The 18,325-nt window shown below is 36.9% G+C and overlaps 1 protein-coding gene across 2 annotated transcripts in view; it reads right to left on the bottom strand.

The window, feature by feature from the left end:
- Positions 1 to 18,325, bottom strand: part of LOC126871665 (glutamate receptor 1) — a 336,987-nt gene that overhangs the window by 287,247 nt on the left and 31,415 nt on the right. The gene's annotated exons all lie outside the window — the stretch shown is intronic.

Below are 18,325 nucleotides of genomic sequence, written 5' to 3'. Positions count from 1 at the left end.
GGTCGTAACAAAGCCATTAAACTTGGTCGAATATCATTATTATTCGACAATAGGTTACAAACGCGTACACTCGAAAGCCTTTTGCAAGGTACTTGGGTTACATTGGTATAATTTCAAGTGTCGCACGTATTGACAATTTCACAAATTCGCTGATTATTCTTGCTGGAGAATAACGGTCGTTGTAAACCGTAATTTTGCTTATTTTCAAAGCGTTTCTACCATTTTCGTTCAGCAAGAAACTGCGAAAAATCAGCATTACCGTAGCAACGACGCGATACATAAAATCAATGTTGTCAGATATATTTACAACCAATTGGAAACAATTGCATGGTAGAAACGAGCAACGTTGAAAGCTTTCATCTATAAATCGCCATCCCCTGAAATACATTCTCAGGGGATATTAATTGTACCACATCTATGACGAACGCTAACAGGTTAAATCGGTTTGTAATGCAAAAGAGCTATCGAATGAAATATTTGAAAAATATCATTTAATATACTGTACTATCAGGAATGATTTTGCAACTGTTAATACAGTTTCTGTGCATTCGATTTTCATTTTCTACGATGCTAACAGATAATTTAACATTAACATTTAACATTAAACTTTCTACGATGCTAACAGATAATTTAACATTAACATTTAACATTAAACTTTACGCGTGAATTATTATTGTATCGTATCGTTATTCTGTAAATGTATTCTGTAAATATTTGATCAAAATTTCGTGTTTTTTGGTTCGCGTTTCACGCTCGAACAACAATTCGGTACAATAATCTAAAAAATACGTGTCGACTGAATTATTTATAACAAAGGTGTTAATTATGGATTGCGAAATTTTTGGGCAAGATAGTTTTATCTAAAAAATATTTGATCTTTTTCTCTCGGCAATTATTCTCATGTACAGAATGAAAACAGTCCTCAAAGTTGGAGCACGCGCACATATATTCCGGAATAGCTGAGAAACTATTAGAGACAGAGTTCAGAGAATTGTGTTAATGAACAAATTTCGTAAGACGTAAAATCGATTAAACTGACGAACCGAAGCGAGGAGATTACCACACGTTTTCGTGCTAACGACATTATGAAATAGTAGTTTGTCTGACTCATCTATACCACGTTCACTGTATAGGTGAATACTGCAAGAATGAGGATTTTGTTGAGTCTCGAATAATGAGAGAAACTTTCTTCTACGTCCGGAACCGACTTTCTTACTTCTTCCTCCGATTTTCCACGAACGAACGCAACCAAGATGTTTGCAAACTCGGTGTCCTGTAACACTTCTCTATCGCATACAACTCGAATGTTGAACAAGGCTCTCTGTTTCTTATCACGAACCGGCAAAGGTATAGGAAAGTTTTACCAGAGACACGAGTAGTAAGAGTACATACTAGTCAGACATTTTTCGAATTCAGGCAACGATAGATATTTGAGGTAACTTTCAGACTAACTCGTTGAGAAACCCCTCAGTGGGTTAACACTTTGACTGCCACGTTGGTCACATATGACCAGCCACGGTTTCTCCTGTGACATCACGGTGATCATTGGTGACCTGAGTGCTTGAACTTCCTACGATTGTAAAAATTGAACGAAAATTGACAGTTAAGGAATTTTGAATATAACCGATAAATAGAAGATACTTTGAAATAAAAAGTACCCCATTGAACGATTAAACATTTTTATTAGAACATCAATAACAAAAAAACATGAGTACAAATCTGGGATCTAACGGTGCACTATGTTTGCATCCACATCTTTGAAGGGTAATCTGAATATTATTATAAACACACCTTAGAAAATAATCGCAAATGCTGCTTTATAATCGTATAATTGAAGTTAGAAGTGTGCACATACCTTACTATAATAAATATAATGAGCAAATACTGTTTACTAATATCTTCTACACGTCTCAACAATATATTCTGGACGTTTTGCTTACCACGAAATAACAAATGCGAATGGTTTGTTGAAATAAACGAAGCCTTGTTATAATTGTTAAGTATATGACACATTTATACTGTACGTGTGAAAGCGTATGCGAGCGTTGAAGGACGTCCAGGTCTCGGTTGAGACAAAAGCGGTTAAAAGTTATTAAAAGCCATTAGAGGTGATTGGAATCATCGGAAGAAAAGAAACAAACAAGCGAGTAGGTTGTCGACTCCTTCAGAGAGTAACGTATATGTAGAGTTGAATAATTTGTAAATAAAATTTAAACTATTTGTTTTTCCAAATCCTCTCTATACTGTAGTATCGTGGACGAGGGGTCTAGGGGGGTGTCGCGCGAATTATAAACAAGCGATTGCTGAGCGTGTGCATGATGGGGCTTAAACAAAAGATATAAGACAAAAGACAAAGGGTTGCTAAGAGACATAAACGAATTAACGGCAGTATGAGTTGTTAATTAATTATAATACGTTGTTACGATCAATTCATGTTAAATAACCATTGTTTTCTGTTTAATCCATTTATTATTAATAAACTAATTTTTTATATTTACGATACTACAATACCTTAACAATAATATGTCGCTATCAACTATTAGCATCACCCGTGACCACCAATAAAATAAACAGTCCATTGGGGAAGAATTATATGCTCTGAATAATAAAAATACCCCCGTGGCGTCCTGGGCGAAACATGTGATTTCGGCGTGGCAGTCAAAGTGTCAACGCGTGTAGAAATATCGCATCTCAATAATACGGTACGACGTTTAATAAACCTGTTTCGATCGAACTCCCGCTAACCTAGAAAAATTAACATATTTCACACGCTACTGTATGTACATTATAGGTACGTACACCTTGGTACAAGAATAAAATTCTTTGGATATTTTATTTTGCATTTAGTATCTTGTATCGTTGCTGCATTACTAGAACTATTCGAAATTTCAAAAATATGAAGTTTCTTTACTTTAGATATATGATTTATTTCCAGCATTGCTGATCCATATGGCGTCACTGACGTCAATCTGATGCCGGTGACCAATGTCTTTCAACGTGTTTAACAAAACATGTCGTTTGTACAGTGTATCAACTCCAGTCAGCTGTGTCTACTCGATCAGTCATCTGTCAGGATTTAGTGTTTTCAACGACTGGATTTCGATCTCTATATCACTCTTATAGTTAGAGTTTCACTGTAGCTTGTTAATGATCGAATCGTTACAATCACATACACGCGATATTTTGACGTATAGGGTAGAAATGATTAGAAATTGATCTAACTTGCATGTATCGTATCGTCTTCGGGTACACAGATATGGTAATGGAACGCGGGTTATTCGGACATCGATCATCCTGACATCGATTCCCTAATTCCTAATCGTCTACATACCGTAACATGAAATTCTAATACTCGAGATATAAGAACAATTACTGCCGGAATTATGGAACAGATACGATTATTATCAATGTTACTAGGCCAAGTTATCGGTCAACTTGTCCGGATAATCGACGTTCCATTTGCCTGGCGAGCAACATCCACCTGACAATACCACCGAGTGATTAATGAATAAAGAATGATAAATTTGCAACGCGATATCCAAATAACCGAACTTCGAAAACAGCGAAGAAACTTATCGCCATGTACCAATCGATCACAAATAGCTCAATAAACTGAGTATCAGAGAGAAATGGAGACAGAAAGATAATTAATCTTCTGGTTAGAGATTCTAAAGCACCTCGTCGTTCAGATTAGTCAAATTGCTTAATTTTAACTTTGTGCTTGGATTAGTTAAGTTCGTTAACTTGAAGTCGTTTAGGTTTAAACAACCTAACTTCGAACAGACAAATAGCTAATAAGTAAGCCAAGCTGTAGACTTTCATGAAAATTCATATTTTCACGCGCAATTGAAAAAATAGAACCTACATGAATAAATAAAGATACGTTTCATTCTCGTAGATCTATTATAATGGGTATGTTGTATTAATTTTTTTATATACGTATCATATTAATGTTTAATTAAACAAGAACTATGCTTTTTACGTTTACCATTTTACCTTCTACGTACCACTTTTCTCTCTACTACGAGCAGAAACAATTTCACTGACGAAAAGAATTTATCAGCTTCCCATGATTAGTTGAACAAAAAAGCTAGTATCAACCATTTTGAAACTAATAATTTTTCCTACCTAGTAGGCTAACAAAATGTACCGAGATACTATTATATTACCACGATCTCTTTTAAAAGAAACATCCGCCTCGTAAGAATCAACGCTCGCGTTTCTCTCGATCCAACGATAAAAAAAATGATGAATTCCCCTCTTCCAGTGAAATTCTTCCTCCGTTATATTAAATTTAATCGTACTTATTAAACCACGCATTCGATTAACGAACCGAAAACTCTGACAGAATAATTAAACGAAAGAATACATATCGATGATGTCTCGGTCTCGGTGGGTCTGATTCATTGTTTCTCGATTCTTTCTATACGTGGCTACCGAAGAAGAATACGTACATCCCGAAGAAGCAGCCTGAAATACGCTATGCCTTCGAGATACATGCATTTATTCAACGCGGTTCAGGCAATCCCGCTTGGCAGGAAAAGTGTTACGAGAAATGGATGGGCCAATTTTCTATTTCGCAGCGCCGCGGGCCTGGCGCCCCTACTACTATATTCCTATACTATACATCCACATGCATATCTTTCGAATATAGAGGTGCGTGTATTCATTGAAAAGTGCACGGCAGGAAATTCCGCGTGCCGGTGCACGCGAACCAAAAATCGCATACGAACGATGGAATGGAGAAGGACGTAGAGCCGGGATGTTGGCTTTATCAGAAAGCTGTTGATGAGGTGAAATATAAATTATCGTTGCTCTTCTGCGCGCGTCAGTTATCATCAACGTAGCAGCTGTCAATTTTTTCGTCCTTCTTTCATGAGAATTCTACATGAGAATTTCTACATGAAGATGACAATGATTGGGAAAAGTGAAATTTTGAGGAAGTAAGTCGTTAAGAGTTTAAGAAATACCTCAGAAGTAAGTTTCAAATAAAATGACATTATTCGTTCGATCAATCGGTGACGAGCGAATGTTTCATCTTTCAGAATTTAGGAAATAAAATAGGAAAAGAAAAGTATTGCTTGTATACACTGTATATTATTAAAGCAAGAGCTGGAATTGTGCTTTTTATTAATATAATTTTGTTCAATGAAACAACGATATTCTTATCTATCATATTTTACAGTATCTATTCTATAACGATATTCTACAAAATGATGCCTTCTTAGAGTCACATTTTACATTTTGAAATACGTACGTATGTCTCTTTCCTAACGAATCGATTGGATGTTAATATTCTAGAAAAAATTTGGAAATTAAAAAGGAACGGAAAAATACACAACTATAAAATGTTGTGTAAAATACCATACATATGTATACATATATATATGGCGGCATTTATATAAATAATTTTATATAAAAATATGACAGGAATCTCTTTAATCAGAACTTATTCAATTTTTCATTTCGAATGCAAGATATTTACTCGAAACATATATTTTTCCCATATTCTTTGTTACCAAAATATGGTTATAATCAATATTGACGTTGATCAGTTATATCTCAGAATTCGAATACCGTGGAAAGCAAATTTCCAAGGGACTGGTCGTTTAACTTATGACACGTAAACCCGGGTTGATAACGGAAGCGTTTACTAGCTGACCTGGTCATCGGAAGTCTACCACGGTACCAGGAACATTGCCAGCAGGAGTAAATTGTTACTTTGTCGTCGATAAAATTGGTTCCGCAGCGTGAACCTGATAAGGCGACAATGGCACACTTACTAAATTGAGATGAGCTTAGATCGACGTTGATTTAGAAGAAACTGAATCTCTCGTCTGTCGTTCTTTTTCTTTCGACACGGAAAATTCAAGGAACGAACAAGATACTATAACGAGCCACAATTTCAAATGACCGATCTCTATACATAGACTTTTTCCGTAAATACTATCATATTCCAGAACTATTGGCTTGGCAACTAAGTGATTGCGGATTTTGCCATTACCACCTAATGACAAAACCCGCAATCACTTAGTTGCCAACCCTATACGAAGAAAATTATTTCGTATAAACATAGGCTCGTAAGTGCTTGTTCAAAGAATTACACTAAAACGTTCTACGTTATAAAATAAAGCATAGAAATAGATTGGCGATGTTTAAATTAGTTCTCATTCTAAATTACTGAAATACAAAAATTCAACTTATTACACTTTACATTTCTTCTAATTTTAACAATTAGATTATGTACGAAGTCTTTGCACTTTAATATCTTACGTGTAGTAATTCCTGCTACCTAAATCTTTCCTTTTGAAGTCTTCACAAGTAAAACTCTGGTCGTTATATCTGACAATTCCAATGGTCCTTTGAAAGAAATTGTAGGTCCTGCTTGATCTACGACTAATAATATATATATACGTAATAACGTATGGATCAGTAAATGAATATTCGATAAATGTGTTACGCGTTTAATAATGCCTGCTTCTACTGATGTCTATTTATAGTACTTTCAATTAGCATTCTCGGAAATTAATTAACAATTTTCGGATGTGATGCTGCAATATTTGCAGCAATTTCCGAGCACATATTATAATACCGCCATCTGTCCAATAACCAGCTGCGCAAACCAGTTGGTTTGAACTTCGGCTTTAATAGTTTCGGAATAAACGTCGTACCAGCGTCAAACCGGCTAGCTGCTAAACTTTATTTACCACCCCCGTGCCTCCGGTACCCGCCAGAGAGATTCATTTTACGAGTAATTCAGCCGCGACGTCGCTTAATCTGTTCACGTCACAGTGAAGCAACTTATCTCTCTCTTTTTGTGTTAAATATTTCCTGTATTAAATACTATCCAGCTAAAACGTCGGGCGAATCTTCTCGTAAATTCTATTTCGGAATTCACCGAATACAATCGTTTGTAAATCCGGCAATCTGATTACTTTGTGGAAAACTGATATTTTTTCACGGTATATTTGAGGCTCAGGAACGTATCAAACGAAAAAGAAGACAAGTCTGGTATGCAGTGTATAACAGTCTTGCCGCACACTGAATTTCTCTTTCGCCGACGCTTTCTGTTTGTATTTACTCGGTTACGTTTTGGTGGCGAACCTTTCGTTTTTCAAATTGAATATTTGATCGAAACTGGATTTCCAACTAAATAAACTTTGATCGCCAGGGGCTGAGGATTCACGTTACTTCAGTTTCGAAGGATCCTGGTTTTGAGTCGAAAGATCCGAACAGTTTGAATTCTGATTGGATGTACATATGGATGGGATATAGTAGCACGATAGATTGATTTTCATTCCCAAAGAATGCATTCATAGGATCTTTCTTACATAATCACGAAGATACGTTACACAAATCTTTGTTATTACTTAGGAACGTTTACAAATCGAATCATATAGAATTCTACGATGAGGAAAGCGATCGATCCTGACTGTGGCCACTCTGGGATCGTGCAACACGGATCAATATGAAATAAAATATGAAATTATATAATAATAATCTAAAGATCGCGATCCATTTGAACCATGGGAGATCATACCGTAGATGATTCTTGAGACTGAGCCCAAAAATGGTGCCTCAGACCTGATTCCACGCTATAATACTTTACACGTGATATCTGTAACTCTAAATGCAGGAGTCTGCAAGTTGGAATAACAAAATTTCTGAACTCTAGATACCTCGGAGTTTTCTAAGATTTTAGATCCTTCGAATGCAAATATTAACTATGCGAAGACGTTTTACTTCAGAAGCAAACTTCGATCTATCTAAATCCAAGTTTGAACGTTGGTCTCTCGTATCTGAGAGAGATCTGACGACTTACTTTGCCGTATTTATGTTAACTGTGACCAGATCCCTCGGGTGTATAACTTGGATCCTACGAACGATCCTGACTTGTGTATTGCCATCCTCGGTTGATACAATATCAGCTGTTACTACCTCTATGTACCGTAGTAAGATCCACAATGCTGAACGAGCTTTGACGCCGTGACTCTGTATCATCTGAACACCTTGAACATCTTGAACACATGTTCAATGATCGCAACTTCTTGTTCAAGACTCTATACGACGAGCATTAATTCAAGATTTTATTAGATTAGAGCCAAGTATTAGAGGGAAGTCGCTCTATTGTTGTTGTTTCAAATTTTACATTTTACCTTGGGTGTACATTCTTTTTTTTTAATAGAACATAACTAGTACTTTCATATTCGCATGATTGGTATCAAGTTGAATCACAGGTTCGTTCGCACGTTGTTAAATAAGTGTAATAAAATCTATGTAATCGGAGAGTGACTTTCTTCGTAGATGCACACGTATCTATCTTGTATCGAAAAATTCAGGCAGCCACATTTTCACATTTTTTCGAAACCTACATACTGGTAGAGGACGAACAATATTTGTATTTAAAGAACCTAAAATCACAGAAAAGTCTCTTAGAATCCAGGAATTCTTTTATCCCAAGGTCCAAATCCAAAGTCACAGAAACCGTGTCTAAAGTATAATAGCGTGGATTGAAGTCAAGAATCATGAAATTATAATATATAATATACAAAAGTATATATATATATATACATGTACTACACATTGTACAGAGAGAAAATGAAGTCTCGCAAGTGAGTGACTAGCGAGCAGATGGACGAACGTATCACACGAAGGAGTAATTAATTACATAATTTAATTATAACGCAATATGACGTGCAAATAAATAATAAACAGAAGCGTTAGTAACTTGGTGCTCGACAGCGGCGAAAGAAAGCTAAGAGTGGCTGGAGCTGGAGGTAGATGGTGCTAAATGAGAGTAATTATGAGACAAGTTTTAACTACCCCGTCGGTGGACAATGCGTTATCCTTCATTGTGTTTCGCTATCTTCCTCTTTTAAATAAGCTCTTCGCAAGTGGCTGTACGCTAGAAGGAAGTACCAAGAATGCAAAAGAGAACAAAGGCAACGCATTTCCACCGCTCGTTTCTTTTCTTTTAACTTTCCACCAAGAAAACTGTTAAACATTTCGTCGTCCGTATCTAAGATACACGTTTGAAGGGCTGTGAATAATATTATCGCTAGCCGATTCTCGTCAAAAACTTTCAGTCGTAAACGTTCCCTTTTTTTATTCTCTAAGCAATAACAATCACATGGAAACGTCCACAGATAACGATTACAGAAAAAAGATACGAGAAGTACAATTTTGTTGACTTTTTTATTTTAATATCGTCTAATGGTTGAAACGACATAACATACCTAACATATATATATATCGATATAACATACCTAAAAAGAGAAACAACCTACACGGTACAAAAACAAGTATTTCAGCGATAGATCATAAATTTGGAAAAAAAATCTAACGGCATGGTTAATACCTAGAATATGATAAACAATACTTTTGAGATAGTTTTCGAGAAAACGGAGAAATCAATATTTTTCAACAGATTTTGAGTGTTTGAGATAATTTTTGATAACGGCGAGTCACGTTTCCTGTCTTTTATAAAACAAGAATTCAATTCGTTCGTCAAACGTACCTCTCCATTTACGGACTAATATCGATCAAGTTAAAGTAACACGACAAAACTCTAACAATCCGATGATTTAACAAAAACTAACCATTCGACAAACAAGCAACGTTCGAAAAACGTATTACAATATTTCTTCTACCCTATCGAGTTATGTAAAAATCAGAAAGTGAATAAAACGATTAAATTATCCTATCTTCCGTCGTGTGGCCTTTATGTGAAAAAGAAAAAGTACGACTCTCGTCACTTCGTTGCGATCTTCAAGGTAGAAACAGATGACAGATAATTGGAACGTAGAACGAACGTTCTACATTCCTAGTTATTACAATTAACGCAATACTCGATCCTCGTACAATAAACTGATTCCCATTGTCTCTGGTGACAGGTCGAATCGCATAATGGATAACCGAGTTTAACTGGCCAGTCGATAACGTGGCCAAAGTCCAGAGTCGAGTTTGATGGTCGAACATTAGACTTGGCCGGATTATTCGACGTATCCCCTCCGCGAAAGTTACCACAACGGTAAGAGGGCTTCTAGACTGTCGAACCAACTCGAAATAAAGTGGTAAGAGAAAACCGACGAATAGGGTGGTAAATAGGACGGGATGGAGAGATGTCAATTTATCCTGGCTTTGTTTACGAGCGATGCCCCGAGACACCGTGCGGGCAGTCGTCGACTGTGAAGGTCTAACAGGGAGAAAAAGAGAAAGGAAGAAAAGGAAAGGAGCCCCTTAATCCGGGCAAAAGACCAGTCGACGGCTTGGCATTCGTCTTTTCCAAGGGGGTGTCTGGCTTTAAGTTATATCGGTGTCCCGTTATCCAGGAGCACGACATATCCGATGAGAGTATACATAGGAGTGAGGGGAGAGCGGTGAGCACTCTTCTTCCAAGAAAGTCAGTGATAAGGTGATGGCAAACAGAGGCAATGGCCTGCACAGGGGAAGGAGGTCGTCGTCGTCGTCGTCGTCGTTGTTGTCGTCGTCATTCTTTTATCCCAAACTTCGCTACTGTGTCAACTATGCCGGTATTAACGATGACTCGGTTACGGAATACTCTAACAAAAATAATTTAACGATCTTTCTATTCGCATAGATCTCTTATGGCTGATCCATATTCGAGTTAAAGACGTTCGCGACTAATGTCGTTGGTTTACTAGAACAGTTATATGGAAAATATTTCCAGTTGTCGGCTATCTACGAAAATGAATTTTGAATATGAAGAGGATTTTGTTTAATACGGTTGAATGTCATAATTCGAAGAAAACGTGTCAACCCTATCCTCTAACGTCGTATCACGAGTCTGTTACGAATCAGTTACAGTTCGATGCAATAGTATTTGTATGAATGTTCAGTTTCAACTTTAATTTTGTACATTTCTGGGTACAAATCACGTGTAACGTTTCGAAGTTTTGCATCGGGCGGTATGTCACAGTAGAATGAGCAAGTAATCGATCGTTAAAGTGGCCTACTAGAAAAATCAACAGGCAAGAAGATGCACGATAGTAAATAATACACATACATAACAGTTTGTGAAAGTCTCTCAAAAGCTGAAATCTATTAGCTAAGCTGTAGAAAGAAAATTGTATGTATCGTTAAATGGTGGAACAATTAATATTCTCTAGCCCAACGTATTTCCTATTTCAAATCAATTTTCTAACAAAATTTACTTCTACTTTCCTGGTCGTATCGTTCCGCAAGCACGTTAAGAGATTATATCGAAATGTTTTATTTCGAAAAAAGAATTAGTTGATGAATCTGTCAGGAAATGAATATTTGAACAGACTAAAATTGGATTAACACTCGCCAGGTTCAAATGAAATTTACATAAAGCGATCTCCATCGACAGAAATAAATAACATATTTGCTGTCCTTTAACAACGAGGTAACGATAAACGGAGTATCGTTTAAAATTGATAATTAACGACACTGCGTTCAACATAATTATCGTATAAATTTTCGTGACATCCTGCTCGAATATCACATACTATAATATGTTCGTGTTGGCGAGTACGAAAATCTATTCGGAAAATTATGAAATTAAAGATAAAGGGAATGTAGTTAAAGGCGGGAAGCGGATGTTAAACAAAGTTTAATACGAACAAATTAGTTAATTAACAACCGGTCAGATGAAAAAGTAACCGTTGCGTTTGAGAAATCGAGTTAAACCATGCTGAACTTTAAGGTACTTTAAAGCAATTGCTACTAGCTGTTGATTTTACGCAGTTCTCTATGCAAACCGTATATTTAATGCCCCGTGTCGAACGTGTAACGTTCTCGTGCACATCTGCCAACAGCTGACACCGCGGCAACATTATCATTGTTCACGATGAGTTTCAGTATTCTAAACAGTAATTATGTTTTCTGTTTCATAAACTAAAATCTTTTCTAGCTTCGATTATAATATCAGAAAATGTTTCGATAGTACGTTGTTTAATCGGGCGAAGATACGGTTGGAATACGACGTAGCTCGGTATTTTTAAAATTAGCATAACTTTCGTATCGAACGTGATATTTATAATTTTCAATGTCTTCTTTCTATACTGTAGAAAAAATGTTTTAACGAACGATCACCGTTGTGCGGTTGAATGTTACAGAAACAATTAATATTTAACTTTGCATTGGATAAAACTTGCTTCATAAAGAAGAACGAACGATAATAATATTATGAAATTTACGCCTTCTATAGGTATTCTTTGTTATTTTCACGATTTATTAGTATGTTTGTTGTACTCTTTTCAGTATATTCAAGAATAAAGACAAAGTCCTAGTTATTTTATGTCTGGAGAAATTCCCACTTTCGTTTCATGCCACGAGTTACGTTACTTTTACTCGGCAAAGTGTCATTGGCTTAAAACCGATATGAAACTTCTTATACAATTATACGATAAGAAAGAAACTAAATAAGAACATTTTTAACTTAGCAACTATTTAATAGCAAAAAACTATAGTGAGCGTCGTCGCTTGGAAAGGGAAAAGTTGAAGCAGCGCAGCGTAGTGCATAGTTGGCGAGACACGTAAAAACAGATTAAAGTTCAAGAAGTTTGGACGACTAACTGCAACATGAAATTTGCTAAAACATTCTTCGTACTTTTCGATCCGTATTAACTTGACAGCGAGCCAGGATAAAAACACAGGACGGAAAGCGTTGACGGCCGATCAGAAACAACCTTTCCTTTCGAAAGCTAAAGAGCATTAAACCAGACGACGTTACACAACTTTTCGACTCCGACACGAAAGTAAACGAAACGACGCGTGACTCTTATACATACGTATAGCGAAAGAAAAGAAAAGTTCTGAAAACTATTCGAAAAGGTTTCGCGGTTTCGAAACGTCCAAAGAAAGTATACAATGTAAGATTTTTCTCTACTTTCGCTCGAACAGTCCAAAGATTTCATCTTTTTTCGATATTTCGTCGCTCGTCTCGTACGACGACGTGAACGATTTTTCCTATTACGGTGTATTCGAGAGTACGTCGCGAGAAAAGTCTGAAATACAAGCTCCGTTTAGTTTTTTGATTTATATTACGCTCGCATCGATCGTGGATGTATGACCGACGCTGCCGCCAGAATTTCGTTCTTCTCGGACCCTCGCTTCCTGAATAAGTGAAAAACTCATGAATAAGTAGAGAAAGAGAGGAGAAGGCACACACTCCAGCATCGGCTTTAAAAATGTTATTTACCATCGGATTCTGAAAATCACATTTTATGATCGAAGAAGATGTGGATCACGTATACACGTCCACCTTTTGCCATAAAAACAGAAACTGCTCCTAGGTGGTCAGATGCGATCATTGAATTTTTTAAATATTTCTACGTTCCACGAAGAATGTTTCTCTTATATCTTGATCGTGACGAAATTTCCACCGTGGAAGATTGAGAAAGCATCTTTGAGAAGGGAGAGCACGAGTATACATAGAGAGGACGTTGAAAAATGAAGAATACTTATACGATGTAATTTTATATATATATATAATCGGAAATATCATTTTTAACCAGCTAGAAGTGCACTGATAACTCAGTGAATCAACTGACAAATGTTTCTTCTTATTGCAATTACATGTTTTATTACTCTCACAACTGATGTTTCTCACTCTGAGACAAATAAACGAGATTAAGTGTAACTGTGGAAATTCTATCGTCGTTTGTTTGGTCAGAGTGAAACAGAGAGAAACACGAAGCGTAAGAGAAACAGAGAGGAAGATTCGTCTGCTGATTCATTGACCTATGACAAGCAATTCGTATCTCTAGCATTCCAAGCCATAAATTGTTTACAACTTAAGAAATAAGACTGAAACGACATTTTTGTACATGAACTTTCTTCGTTGTCTCGATGTCTAGAATCACACCATGTGAATATCGTCAAAGCTTTCAACATGCTGTATAATATAACGGTTGAAAGCTTGTCGAGCGAGAAATCAAAATTTAATTTCCAAGCGGAGACCTAGAGGAGGAATGCACTGTCTTCATAGTTGGTGGCTCCGAGTCGTTCGCCGAGTCATTCGTAAGACAATCATTTGAATTACGTCCGTTTACTATGTCGTAAGTCCATGCAGCAAGGTTTGCAAAGGAAGATGCGAGCAGACGCGGCGTTAATTAACGTTGTATTTACTCGAGCGGAAGTAGGCTGATGCATCGTCGCTGGCCTGACTTTGCATACCGACTTGTTCCATGACCTAAAATTATCTACAAAAGAAACGAAACCGCGAAATTTCTCGGTTGAAAAAAATGTGAAGCCATCCCCATTCCTCGCTTTCTTTTTACTTTTAATTATATATTCTTCCCTCTTCCCCGTTTTATTTGCAGCCCCGCGCTCCAAGCTTAACAAAGAATAAACAACAAAATGAGAGAGTTCTTTAAGAAACCTTGTTTCATCGATATCCAATTTCAAAGTTACATCCGAAGCTCGTGCTTTGAAGGATTGTTCGAGATGCATATTCTTTCTTCGTCGGTGAAACACGAACATACTAAGATCATTTATGGTGAAATTAGTATTTTAGTTATATTATAGAAACTAATGGACTTCAAGCATAGAGCCTTAAATGACTCAGTACGTAGCAACTTCCTATACTAAATATTCTTATATATCATAAATGTGCGCGTTTAAAAATTCGTAAGCCGTTTACGTTCAATAAAAATCTATCGTCGATGGGATAAACGATAATAACGTGGAATTATTTTCCACGTATGACGATTACAAGTTATAGAAAGGACAGATTGGCGTTTTCGAACGAACGTTAACCATCGCCAGAACTTCCAGAGAAGCAGTAAATCCTGGTCGAGTAAGGGTTACTACGATTTTCGTCTCCTTTGCCCGACTCGACTTTGGATTTCTTTGCAGTGATTCTAGCACGGATTTAGCATGGAATATTCATCTTGCCCCGTTTTCACCCTTCGCGCATCGCCATCTCGATTCCACAGGCTGCTTATCCTCGACTTTCCGAAGGATCAAACGTAAATTTAATACGAATCATCCTCGACAAAATACAAAGAAAAAAAGGAAATATCGCAGTCAGTATTTTTCTCTTTTTTCAGTAAACGCGAACCAGTTCATTTCGACGAAACAAACGTCGGCCCATTGCAGCTACTAATTAATCATAGCGAACAAAACGAGCATCTAGTACGAAGATAGGACGATAAAAATAACGCAAGAACGTTTCCATTTATAATCCCCAACTGTCTAAAAATTTTCACCCACCGGCGGGAATGTGTCGCTGTAAACGACAGGTTCAAAACGCATCAACAAACATTTTTACACGGCGCTAAACGCCACGAAGCACGCCAAAATGGCACTCATTGTTACAGCTTTTTTTCTGGCATGCTCGTCTGCATCTGTTGGCCGCGAACGCGCATGCCTTCGTGGCCACGAGAATTTTGTACGGTATAATCTATTATTCCCGACAGCGGCATTCTTCGGGTCGAAAAATAAATTCGCGGCAAAAAAAAGAAAAGAGAGAGAGGGATATATATATATACGTGTTTTTTTCATCTTGTGATGCGAGAAACGACAGGAAACCAGCTGAAATTTTCTCGTTTCGTAGAGTAGTTCGACAGACGTTCGACGATGGGTCAAACGTTGCGTATTATGTAACGTTCGATTTTCTAAAAATATTTCTTCGTTTGATTGCATAGGGTTGCAGACTGACGATTTTAGCAACGACGATCGGTTTCTAATTAAATATCAGTTATAGGGATATATATATCTGGCAGCCACATGTAATCGGCTCATTTGCTGTTGACAAATAGCGTCATCCAAAACGGATTCCGCTTGTGCGATTCGCTAAATCGATAAGCATTGAGAGAGAGAGATAACGGGAGTCGTTTACGTCCGCACCGATTAGCCGGATCGCCTCTGCTTTCGTCGAAAGCCCGATCGTTTACCTATATCCGCGATTCGAGGAACCGGTCCCTTGGTTTCGACCTGTCCTTTGTCTTTATCACGAGGCACTTAAGTAGATTTTCAACAAGCTTGACAATTTCCAGGATCTATAGAGGAATCGTGAAATCCCTGTTTAAACGATCTATCGGGTAACAACCCTTGGACGTTCGAAGAAAATGGAACACGTTATCATCTTAAATTAAATTACCTTAAAGTTAGCTTAAATTTCTATAGAAATTTTCTACGATGAGATGTTTCGATCCATCTTCCACAAGTTGAACAATTTGCAAAATTTATGAACGTCGTGCTGTATCTCTTACATTGTACCATTTAAACAAATCTAGTCGTCGACTTTGAAATGTTCGGATAAAGAAGAACACATACATATTGTTATCCTGTTGCTTAAGATTTCTACATAAATTTAACAATTTTAGAATTTCGTTTGAATGATATATTAACCAACAGTTCTTAAACATCCGAATAAAGAAAGATACATCGCCAATTTTGAATATTGTGTAGGATCGACGAATCTTTTGAAATTTACATTTAAACAATCTGTTAACCAAAATAGCTCTTGAACGTTTAAATAACGAAGGACAGATTATCATGCCATTATCTTAAACCTCTAACCACATTTCCTAACATCGAATACATTTAAATCGATCATCTTTGTTTACAAGTATTACTACGCATGGTCGCATGATCGAGTGACTCGATTAATCATGAAAATGGAGAAACGGCGATACTAATGTATTCCATTTGAGAATCAAATAAAGTAAACCACTCTGCTACCTCGATATACCTAAACAACGCTTCTTACATACATTCGTACATACACATTCGTACATACACATTCGTACATACGTGTTACACGTAATATCACGATATCGCACCTCGTAAATGAGCTACTCGCGATAATAAGAATTCTCCGTTCACAATCTAGCAAATTTCTCAATTCATTTGCAACGACAGTGTTCGCGTGTAGCTTGAACTGAAACAAGCAAGGGATTAATCCTTATGCAAACAAGCAAAATTCTGCGTTTACCTAACTACAATAAATGTAAGCTTCGGGGCTTTAAACTTAAAACTTTTAGAAAAATCTTCGTACAATAAAAATATCCAAAGAATAGGAATTCGAAATGATTTTCTAACATCTTCACTAGGAAGTGTAAAAATTGTTAAAAGAAACATAGAAATAAGTATCTAAGTGTCACGGAATTATATAAGAAGATCGCATTCCTGACATATCGTTGTACTTATATCATTCGTGATATAATATCACAAATGTCTAATAAGGTTTTGAGATACCAGAACGTCATTAGCAGTGTAAATTTTTTTTTTATTTGGTAGACTATTTACAATCAATTCTCGTTGAGAATTTTAAGTAACTTCATTTGTCGTGGTACGATAACTTGGTTTATAATAATTTATAGTATGTTTGATTCTAGTTGAATCTAATGCTTTAATCTAAAGGGTATTTTCTTTTTAGTCTGCGGATCTGGTCCGTCGTGTCAAGTAGTTGGGTGACTAATCGGTTGTGGTGGTTGTTGAGTCTAGTGTTATATCTGCTTCTCAACTTGTATATTTCTTCTTTGACTGTGGGTATCTTGAGGTCGCGGTGGATTGTTTCGTTGGTGACATACCAAGGTGCATCTATTAAGGATCTTAGCGTTTTTGATTGAAAACGATGTAAATAATCATTAAAACTTCTGTATGTCAATATACTTACGTCGTTACTCGTAGATAGATTAACACGCGTAAATACAACTTCTGTCCATAGCATCTTATCATTAGGTTGTCCGAAAAGTTTCTTTCGTTTTACTAGCAAATAATAGACGTTTTGTTCTGTTGAGATAAACACCGAGACACTTCACACACTTGGTTTGTATGAGGTGCATTGTTGTAAAAAACACGTTTGCGAAAGAAAGACATTTTTCCGACAACCCAATACATCGATCTAAAATGCACAAGTAGAGCGTTGGACCAGCCACGTAGAAGCAATCTTATATCTCGTTCAGAAGGTATTATTGCTCCGGTACGAACGGTTTAATGATGTTCTTCGGCTGTGCATTCGTGTTTCAGATACGCACGTATATACATATACATAGATATATATCCGTGTAGGAATTGCGAGTACGTGAATTCATAGATGGAACTACAGAAGCTACGTGGCGCAACGGTAAACGGCACCTGTATGTACTTAAGGGGTGGTCACACACGGACACAGCAGGCCCGTGCACAACCACGCTCCGATAACTTAACTCCCGATATACACGACGTCCGCCTGGAAACTCGTTAGTATATAGGTAGATTGTTCCACAGACTTGCCGGCGTTACCATTTTGTGGGGGAAGAGAAAGCCCGGGAGCCCTGGTTACACGTAGAGGCGGCATAAGATAGGGTAATTGATTGCCGCGCGGTCCTACGTAGATTAATAATAGTCA

This window comes from Bombus huntii, chromosome 1 (genome assembly GCF_024542735.1).
Source record: "Bombus huntii isolate Logan2020A chromosome 1, iyBomHunt1.1, whole genome shotgun sequence".
Lineage (NCBI taxonomy): Eukaryota > Metazoa > Arthropoda > Insecta > Hymenoptera > Apidae > Bombus > Bombus huntii.
Note: the sequence above shows the minus strand (reverse complement) of the source record. Positions and strands in the feature narration are given on the sequence as shown.